The sequence below is a fragment of the Cyprinus carpio genome, chromosome A8, assembly GCF_018340385.1.
Source record: "Cyprinus carpio isolate SPL01 chromosome A8, ASM1834038v1, whole genome shotgun sequence".
NCBI lineage: Eukaryota > Metazoa > Chordata > Actinopteri > Cypriniformes > Cyprinidae > Cyprinus > Cyprinus carpio.
Window position 1 is genome coordinate 21,299,396 of NC_056579.1, and position 8,953 is coordinate 21,308,348.

The following is an 8,953-nucleotide window of genomic DNA, read 5'->3' on the forward strand; positions in this document are numbered from 1 at the left end:
TTAATTTTATCCAAATATTTTACATTTCACATTTTTTAGATGGACTAGTCTACTATTAAAATTTGATTTCCAAAGAACTGGATACTAATTTAATGAAATTTCATCATACTAAAGCACTTATGATTTATAAATTCATAGTGAGTGTATTCCTCTGTTAATGTACTCAGTTATTTTCACTTTAGCAGTGGAAGTTGAAAGCTGAAATGAATGAGTTTTTTTCTTTTATTGTTTTAGGACATAATTGTCAAGGATGATATGTATTACCAGTCAAGCCTGTGATATAATTACGAGTCGTGATCTATGCAGTGGGTTTTGCAGCTTTAGCGGGTTTCCTGCTTGTTAAAACCCTGAGAACTGAGTGCACTAAAATCCCAAACCCAGAATGAAATCCTTATTCCTTAATGAGGTAGATAAAAGGTTTCATAGCTGTGACCGTCTGTTTCAGTTTTCCAGAAATAGGCCTCAGTCAGAGTAGATGGCATATTTAATTTGTTATGAATGAAAACAAGGCTGTGGGAGACGTTGAAAAAAAAAAAAAAAAAAAAAAAAAAGGCTTTTCAGTGTTTTGTTGTCCAAATGATTGACAAGCAGATGCAGGTTCGACTAATTGTCTCTTATTTTGAATTCAAGCAGAACGAATTCTGTCTTTTAAAGCTTTATTTAATATTTAATTTTGTTTGGGAGAATGTTTACGCCATAAAATTGCGACTTTTTATCTCACAATTCTGTCTTTTTTTTCTCAAAATTGTGAGATATAAACTCGCAATTCTGACATTTTTTTTTCTCAGAATCGCAATTCTGACTTTATAACTTGCAATTGTGAGAAAAAAAAGAAAGTCAGAATTGTGTGATATAAACTTGCAATTGCGAGAAAAAAAACTCTGAATTGCAGTTGCGTGTTGTTAAAGTCAGAATTGTGAAATAAAAAGTCGCAATTACCTTATTTTAGTTTTTATTCATTGGCGGAAACGGGCTTTTGCTGACTTTTATGTGGTTCCAAACTGATATAACTTTTGTTCTTCCACAAAACACAAATGAAGATATTTCAATATTTTCATAATTTTTGTCCATCCATTGAAAGTCTTTACAACCAATATGTTCAAGCTTCGGAAAGTTCATAAAGAATCATCAAAGTCATATTTATCGGTTTAATCCAAGTCTTCTGAAGAGACACAAATGGCTTTATATAAGGAACAGAATTAATTAAGGCTTTTATTCACATATAAACACTGATCAACGAACATGCATCGAGTGCAACAAATATGCTAAACTAGCTCAAATGTACTTGGTACACACACAAAAGATTTGTTATAAGTCAACCAAGTACAGTTAAGCTTCTGTTTACCATATTTGATCAGAAGAATTGTAATCAATCTGCTCGATTCATATGGATTTACTGTTATGATATCTTTATGAACTTCTTGAAGCTTGAATTTTTTTGTTGTGTGGATTTTCAATGGATGGATAAAATTATGAAAGCATATTAAAAATGTCTTTACTCTCTTATGGCTTTGGGTGAGTAAATCCAACATTTTTTGGGTGACCTAAACATCGAAACTGACATTCAGTCCAAAGTAACGATGTTTCTAAGGCTTTACAAAAACAAATCTCCCCTCAGATTTTTTTGAATTAGGCCCAATATGTGGGTTTTATAGTTTTACAACAAGAAATTTGTTTTCATTCCCATCAAATTACATATGGCACATGCTTTTAAAGTCAGTGAGGAATTTGCACTGGAATCACGCACAATAATCAAGCGAGTAGAGGAACGGATTTGTAAATAATGTATAGTATTCATAAGAGTTGTTGGGTTTCTTTTGAATTCTATTTTATTGGACTTTAAATTTTATCGGGCTTTTAGCTCTTGATTGAGATGATATGCATTATATGTATCGTATGCAGGACGTCCTGTTAGTGGACCAACAGATGAAACGCACACAACGAAAGCATCCTGCAGCCTTAGATATCACAGCGCCAGTGTTTCGTTTGCCTCTCCAGGCGTTCATCAGCCGTTTGCCAGTGTTCATAGTGTATCTTTGCATAGGACAGGACGGGACGGTGTGTGAGAGGGTTTCTGGTTTTACCCTGAGCTGACCGGTTCAGCTGTGGCTTTCCTGTGTCCTCTCTCACTTCCTGTTCCCTTGGACTTTTGTCCTCAGCCTTCTGTTTATTTCATCTCATAAGGGCTGGATGTTATAGAAGCCCGTTTTCGCCCCTAAATAAAAAATAAAACAAGGTATTTGCGACTTTTTATCTCACAAATCTGACTTTTTTTTCTCTCTGAATTGTGAGTTTATATCTTGCAATTCTAAGAAAAAAAGTCTGAATTGTGAGATATGAACTCACAATTGTGAGAAAAAAAGTCAGAATTGCGAATTTATAACTTACAGTTGCATGTTATATAGTCAGAATTGCGAGATATGAACTTGGAATTGTGAGAAAAAAATAGAATTTTGAGATAAAAAGTCAGTTACCTTGTTTTATTTATTTATTTTTTTTGGCGCAAACGGGCTTCCATAGGATGTTGATTTTGAGATTTTTGATTGCTTGCCTTCTGATTAATTGCTTATTGGTTAAGTACTTGATTTGCTGTGTGTTTCCAAACCAGTTTTTCAACCAGCATCTAGGAACCAAAGAAATGGACTACTCTCACTATCATTACAGTAAAGCAGGGTTGCCAGGTTTTCATGACAAAACCCACCCAATTGCTACCCAATACTAGCCCAATCTTGTTTCAAGAGGAAGCCCCCGGTAAAAATGGCATTCCGGTGGGGGACCTGGCAACACTGCAGTATAGCTTTATATATCACTGATGTACACATGCCTTTTAATTTGACCTTTCAAATCGGGGAACGATGATGTTAGCGTCTGACATGTTGAGATTTGTATAGCAATGTGTTTTAGGTTTTCCTTTTTTAGGATGCGTAGTTGGGTCATTACAACTGAGATGATGGATGTGGTGATATTTATCATGAGGGGCTGTACAAAGCAGATTTTTATTTTATTTGACTGATCAAGGGCAAATTTCCGTTACCCTTTGGCTCCCCGTCGTAGGGTGGAAACCCCATGGGTTTGCTTCTTCTGGGTCCAGCATTTTTAAATGCTTCTTATCTGTAATTGCTCTGCAAAACTAGCTGTTTTAAAATACACATTGTATTTGAAACCATTTTAAATTGTATGTCAATTTTCTCATTTTAAAGGTTTTGCATTAGGGTCCAGTATTATTAACAACATTCCGTTCGTTCTGTGCTGATGTAGATCTTGTCTGATCATCACTACGTACCATGTTTTGAGAAAACTTAAAACAGATTTATCAATGCCTTATCCTGATATTTGCCACATTGCAGTGGTAGTCCTCTAAATATGCATCATGAACCAATTCATGTCTTGGCCGCTCTGTGCGCACATTGTAGAAGAAGTGGGAGGATCTTGATATAAAAAAAAATAGTGCCATCTAGTGTACACAAGTTTATTTTGTTTCCTTTTTTCTCTTGTTTTACTGCAATGAAAATGTAAAATGTAGACTCTAAAACTGATTTGTGGAAATGCTGCTACAGTTTGAAACACTGGAGCTGAAATAAAATGCACAATGATCAAATGACACGTGTCTTATTTGGTATGTAAGTTTGTGACCAAACCATATGAACCTGCTGTTTGTTATTCAATTCAATTCAATCAATCTGTTTTGAGCGCTTTTTGATAATACATTGCAAAGCAACTTTAATGAAAAATAAACAATATTTAGTAGTTTATCAACAAATATCTGTTTTGAAAAAGAAATACTTATTAGATTTTTATGTTTTTATGTTTTGAAATATTGAATTATTTAATTATGTATTTTTTTATTGTTTTGTTTGAATGTTATTATATTAATATCTTATTAAATATATTAATTTTGAAACTATTCTGAGAAGACCTATTCATTATATAGTTGACTCTTATCTGAAAGTTTGCCAATGTGATTTTATTGTGTTCAATTTATCTAACATCTGACCACTGCAATAGAAAATAGACATTGGTGTAATTGGGATTTTGAGATATAGATACTGTCATATGTCTCTATTAATAAACACCATGTGTGTTGCTGAAGCGTCCATTGAGGGACCTCTCTGTCTGCAGAGGGCGCTGTTGTCCAGAGTATATGCCTAATATTACAACAGGCACTGTTTTTTTTTTTTTTTTTTTTTTTTTTTTTTTTTGACTGATTATGAAAGTCAAATAAGGATAACAGTATAAATCCTGTTCCACATAAGAGTGAAGACATGTGAACATAGTATTATCAAGATACTATTATAGTTTAAGTTATTTTGTTTCTGTCATTTAAATTCTTGTTTACGTTTTAGTTGTGAATTTTGTCATTTTTATTATTTTTGGAATTAGTTTTTCTTAAATGTCTATATTGTTTTTTAATATTTTTTTTTATTTAGTTATTGTTATTTTAGTACTTCAACTTAGAGTAAACAAAAATGAGAAAGTTTATTTTATTTTTATTTTTTTTTTGCTATAAATTGTGACGACATTATTTCTCATTATTTGACTTTATGTCTTGGAATTCTGATTGTGACTTTTTTTCTCAGTTTTTTTTTTTCACAGACTTTATATCTTATACCTTTTAACAGGCTTCCATAAAGTTTACTTATAATGTCATAAAATAAAATAAAAATGAGATAAATATGCTTTTAACTTTGTTATAATGTGGCATAAAGTTATGTAACTGTGTCTTTAGATACTTCAGGCCATACAGACTTGAATAAGAAATCAATATGCAAAAATGTTTTTGCAAAGGCATCGGCCAATTAATACATAGTGGTTTGTTATTAGTCACCTGATGAAAGCCTGAGAGCTCATGATGGACTCAGACTCTCAGTCAGTTTGGCTGCATCTCTCCAGCAGCAGTTCTTGATCAGTCCTGCAAGGAAAACAACGTCCTCTGTTCTCCAGTCGTGACACATGTCTGAGGACACGTACACACTCCCCACACACCGCTTGGGCCTTGTTTGGTGTTTTTGTTTGCTCTTGTCTGAGATGGGTGTTTATCTGGGAGGTATAAAAAGATAGTCCTCCATCATCCTGTGCTGAAACATCCTCATAACCCTCCTAATCGCTTCATCTGCCCACGCTTATCCTGCATCACAGAAAAAGCAGGTCAAGGGTCCAGGTCTTAAGTGAATGTTCATTCCCTCACAGAACAAATACATAGAGACAAGTATTACTCTCCAACCATCCAAAATCATGAGTCATCTGTGCATCCTTTTTTTGAGGTTTTAGTCTTGTTTATAGGGACGCATTACAGAAACATCCTATCTTAAGTCTAAAGTTAAGATCTGACTCCACCATGATACTCAGAGAAACCGTTATGGTTATCTGAGACAGGACTGTAATAGACCCTTAATTCTTTGTTTCTGTGGCCGACTAACTTTGCAAATCATGAGGATGTGCTGTTGAGCATTGTCTTATCAGTTTGGGCAAATTTGTCACGGCATATTGCAGCGCTGACAATGGCTCTCTTTGTGGAGGAGGTGAACGTGCCCATCACTGCAGCGGAGGAGATTCTGTTTGTTTTGCCAAGCCTCAATGGAGGTCATAATGGTCTTGTGACCATACTGTGCACTCAATCTTAAGAGCCAATCAGATCATCAAATGATACGGATAGAATTTAGGGTTCCAGCAGACAAAATTGACTTTAGTCATGTTAAATTCATTTAAAAACAAGCTTTAGAGAAATATACAGTGCAAAAAAAGTGATGTTCTTCCTCAGTATTTTGTCTTGTTTTCCAGATGAATATATTTATGCATTCTTAACTCAAGAAACATTTACTTGAGAAGTAAAAATAACTTAAGATATTAAGTCTAGTTTTCTAATAAATTTAATGAAATTAACCGAGTTTATGCTTAAATGTAATATCTGTAAATATGTTAGGAAAAATTAAACAAATGTATTTATTTTATTATCTTGATTTAAGAATGTTTAGATATTTATATTTTGATATAAATATATGTTTATACACCAGGGTTGGAAATGAATGACGGCTTGTGACAGAAATGCCCCACAAATTCAAGACAAAGGGGCTTAAATTGCCCCTGCACAATTAAACAATGTATTATGTCTGTTGCGATTAAAATGAAATGTGTAAATTAATGAAAAGTATCAATTAGCTGAATTACACGTTGGTGCGTCCCAATTCGCATACTATCCTTCCTAAGTATTCGAAAATAGAATTAGTATGTCCCAAATCATAGTATGTTTAAAGAAATATGCCAAATATTCCCGGATGGTCTACTACTTCCAGTTAGATTTCGAATAATGCATGTAACTAACAGAGCTTTCGTTTAATAAGCAGCTATGACGAGGTAGTATGTTCCAAAGCTTGCCTACTATTCTTCTACATACTCAAAAGTATGTACTTTTTCATCACAAAAAGAGTACATACTTTTAGGGCATAATATAAGTAAGCGAATTGGGACACAGCATTAGATTCGCTTTTTACACGCTTAATTTTTTTACATTAATTAATTCATTGATTTTTTGCAGCATTGAGCCTTATAACCAATCAAACACATCTCTGTTGAATTTAGGAATGCATTGGCCAATCAGAGGTGCTCAGATTAGTCAGAGCTGTAATAGATTTGACCATATGTTTTTTTTTTTAATGGATTGTTCAATCAGAAAGGAAAATTACCCCATGAATTACTAACCTCGAGGCATTCTAGGTGTATATGACTTTCCTCTTTCAGAAAAAAATCAACTTTATATTACAAAATGTCCTGGCTCTTCCAATCTTTATAAGCTCAGATTAGTCATTGGCAGTGAATGGGTATTATTTTTTATTGAAATAGAAGTAGTATAAAGTGCATCCATCCATCATAAAAAGTGTCCCACACCGCTCCGGGGTGGGGGGGGGGGGGCGAATAAAGGCCTCCTGTAGCGAATCGATGCATTTGTGTAAGAAAAAAATGCATTTAAAACTTTAAAAACAGTAAGCTTCCACTAAATGTTGTTCGTAAGTTCATGGACGGGACGTAGGCGTAGCTACATATACTTACGTGTGCGCTAGCGTATGCATACAGTCGAATGCGTAGCCTTTCAAAGTATACTCTATTTGTTGTTGAGCCCGAATGGTTGACACATGCTCTCTTGAAAGCTTCATCCATGTCTAGTGTCTGCTCTATTTTTCCCTGAAGTTATGGCCGATAACAATATATTTTTTACTCTTTTAAACCAAAGATGGGCTATCTCATACCCTCTCGCTCACAAGCGCTTGTCAATGCAGCCATCTGGTGTTGCAGTCTCCACTATTTTGTTGTTGTTCGTTTTTTACTGTGAAACAACGGCCCGGGACAGTGTTGCCACCTTGTGCAAAAATAATTCAATGCGCATGTGCGACCTGCACATACGAAGTATCTATACATCTATAATAAGGATACATTAGGATACATTTTTTAAACAGTCTTATTGACAACAGTTTAAAATATTTTGATTGATTAAATTGGTCATTTTAATAAGGTGATTCTAAAAATGCCTCTGGGAAATTATTCCGTTGGCAGATATTGCCCTTTAATGGAAAAGTTTCTATGTATATATATATATATATGTGTGTGTGTGTGTGTGTGTGTGTGTGTGTGTGTGTGTGTGTGTGTGTGTGATTTAAAATATTTTTTTATATAAAAATTATTATGACCATATATTTAAACAGCACAGTGATGAAATTTTTTTTCCACATCAAAGTACATTTTTATTTTACAAGTTTAAAATATTTTCATTGATTAAATTGGTCATTTTAATAAGGTGATTTTTGTATAAATGTAAGCCATGAATCTGTAAATTAAGCAGTTTTCCTACAATGATAGCTGTGGGATAAAATGTGCCAGATGTTTTGGCCAGTTGTGCCAGTGGCTCTCTTTACTAATAGAGATTTGCCTTCAAATGCAGAAATAGTATTACAATGTTAAAAATACATTGGATAATTCATAATTTTAATACATTCAAAAATTATTAAACCTTTTCATAGCTGGTTTATGGATCTAAAAACAAACAAACAATAATAAACTTTGAAATGGGATTTTGGATTAATAAACTTTTTTTTAGCCACTCATTTTTGTTAATATAATTTAACCATTCACATATTCACCAACAACTTGAACTTACACCTTGACATGACATTATGCTGAATGTGGGGCAAGCTATGCCACTTTGAAAGCCATATTTCTTCAGCCCCTTGTTACAGTTTTTTTTTTTTTTTTTTTTTTTTTTTTTTTTTTTAAATTTCAAAAGCAGGCATCCTTATAAATACTTAAAAGTATAAAATTTATCTCTTTTCTCCTTGGCTTCTCCAGCTTTAATTAAAAAGTGGTAAGCTTGCGCCACTCTGCTATTTTATACAATTCAGACAGTACTGCAGTCTCATATTGCCTCTGACTTGTATCCACTTCTGAATAGCGTCTAATAAATCTCTGATCTGACTCTGTATTTTGAAGAGCCGGTCTGACAACGTGTTTGAGGACGACGCTCCTTCAGTCAGTTTACAAGACAATGAGAGTTCTCATGTCAACTTCGCTGTTATCATTCTTTGTGTGTGTGGGCAAGATCAGCATTTAAGTGTGCTCATCAATAAAGCATGTTGGCTTACGCACATCTAGATACAGAGAAAAGGGTGGAGTGAAAGACATTCAGGGAGTAGTTTGAGTGCTCATTAGTTTCAAAAGCACATATCCCACTTTGAACAACAGGTGTGAGAAGGGTAATGACAGCTCGTCTAATCTGATGACATCAATCTCCAAAGACAGAATAAGGCTTAGCAATAGAAAATAGGTTGTCATGGTGCTTGGCAATAACTGGCAGGTCAACTTCTGAATGCCACAAGGCATTGAACATACAGTATTTGCTTTGTCAACTTCTGAATGCCACAAGGCATTGAACATACAGTATTTGCTTTATATCTTTGTACATTTGACA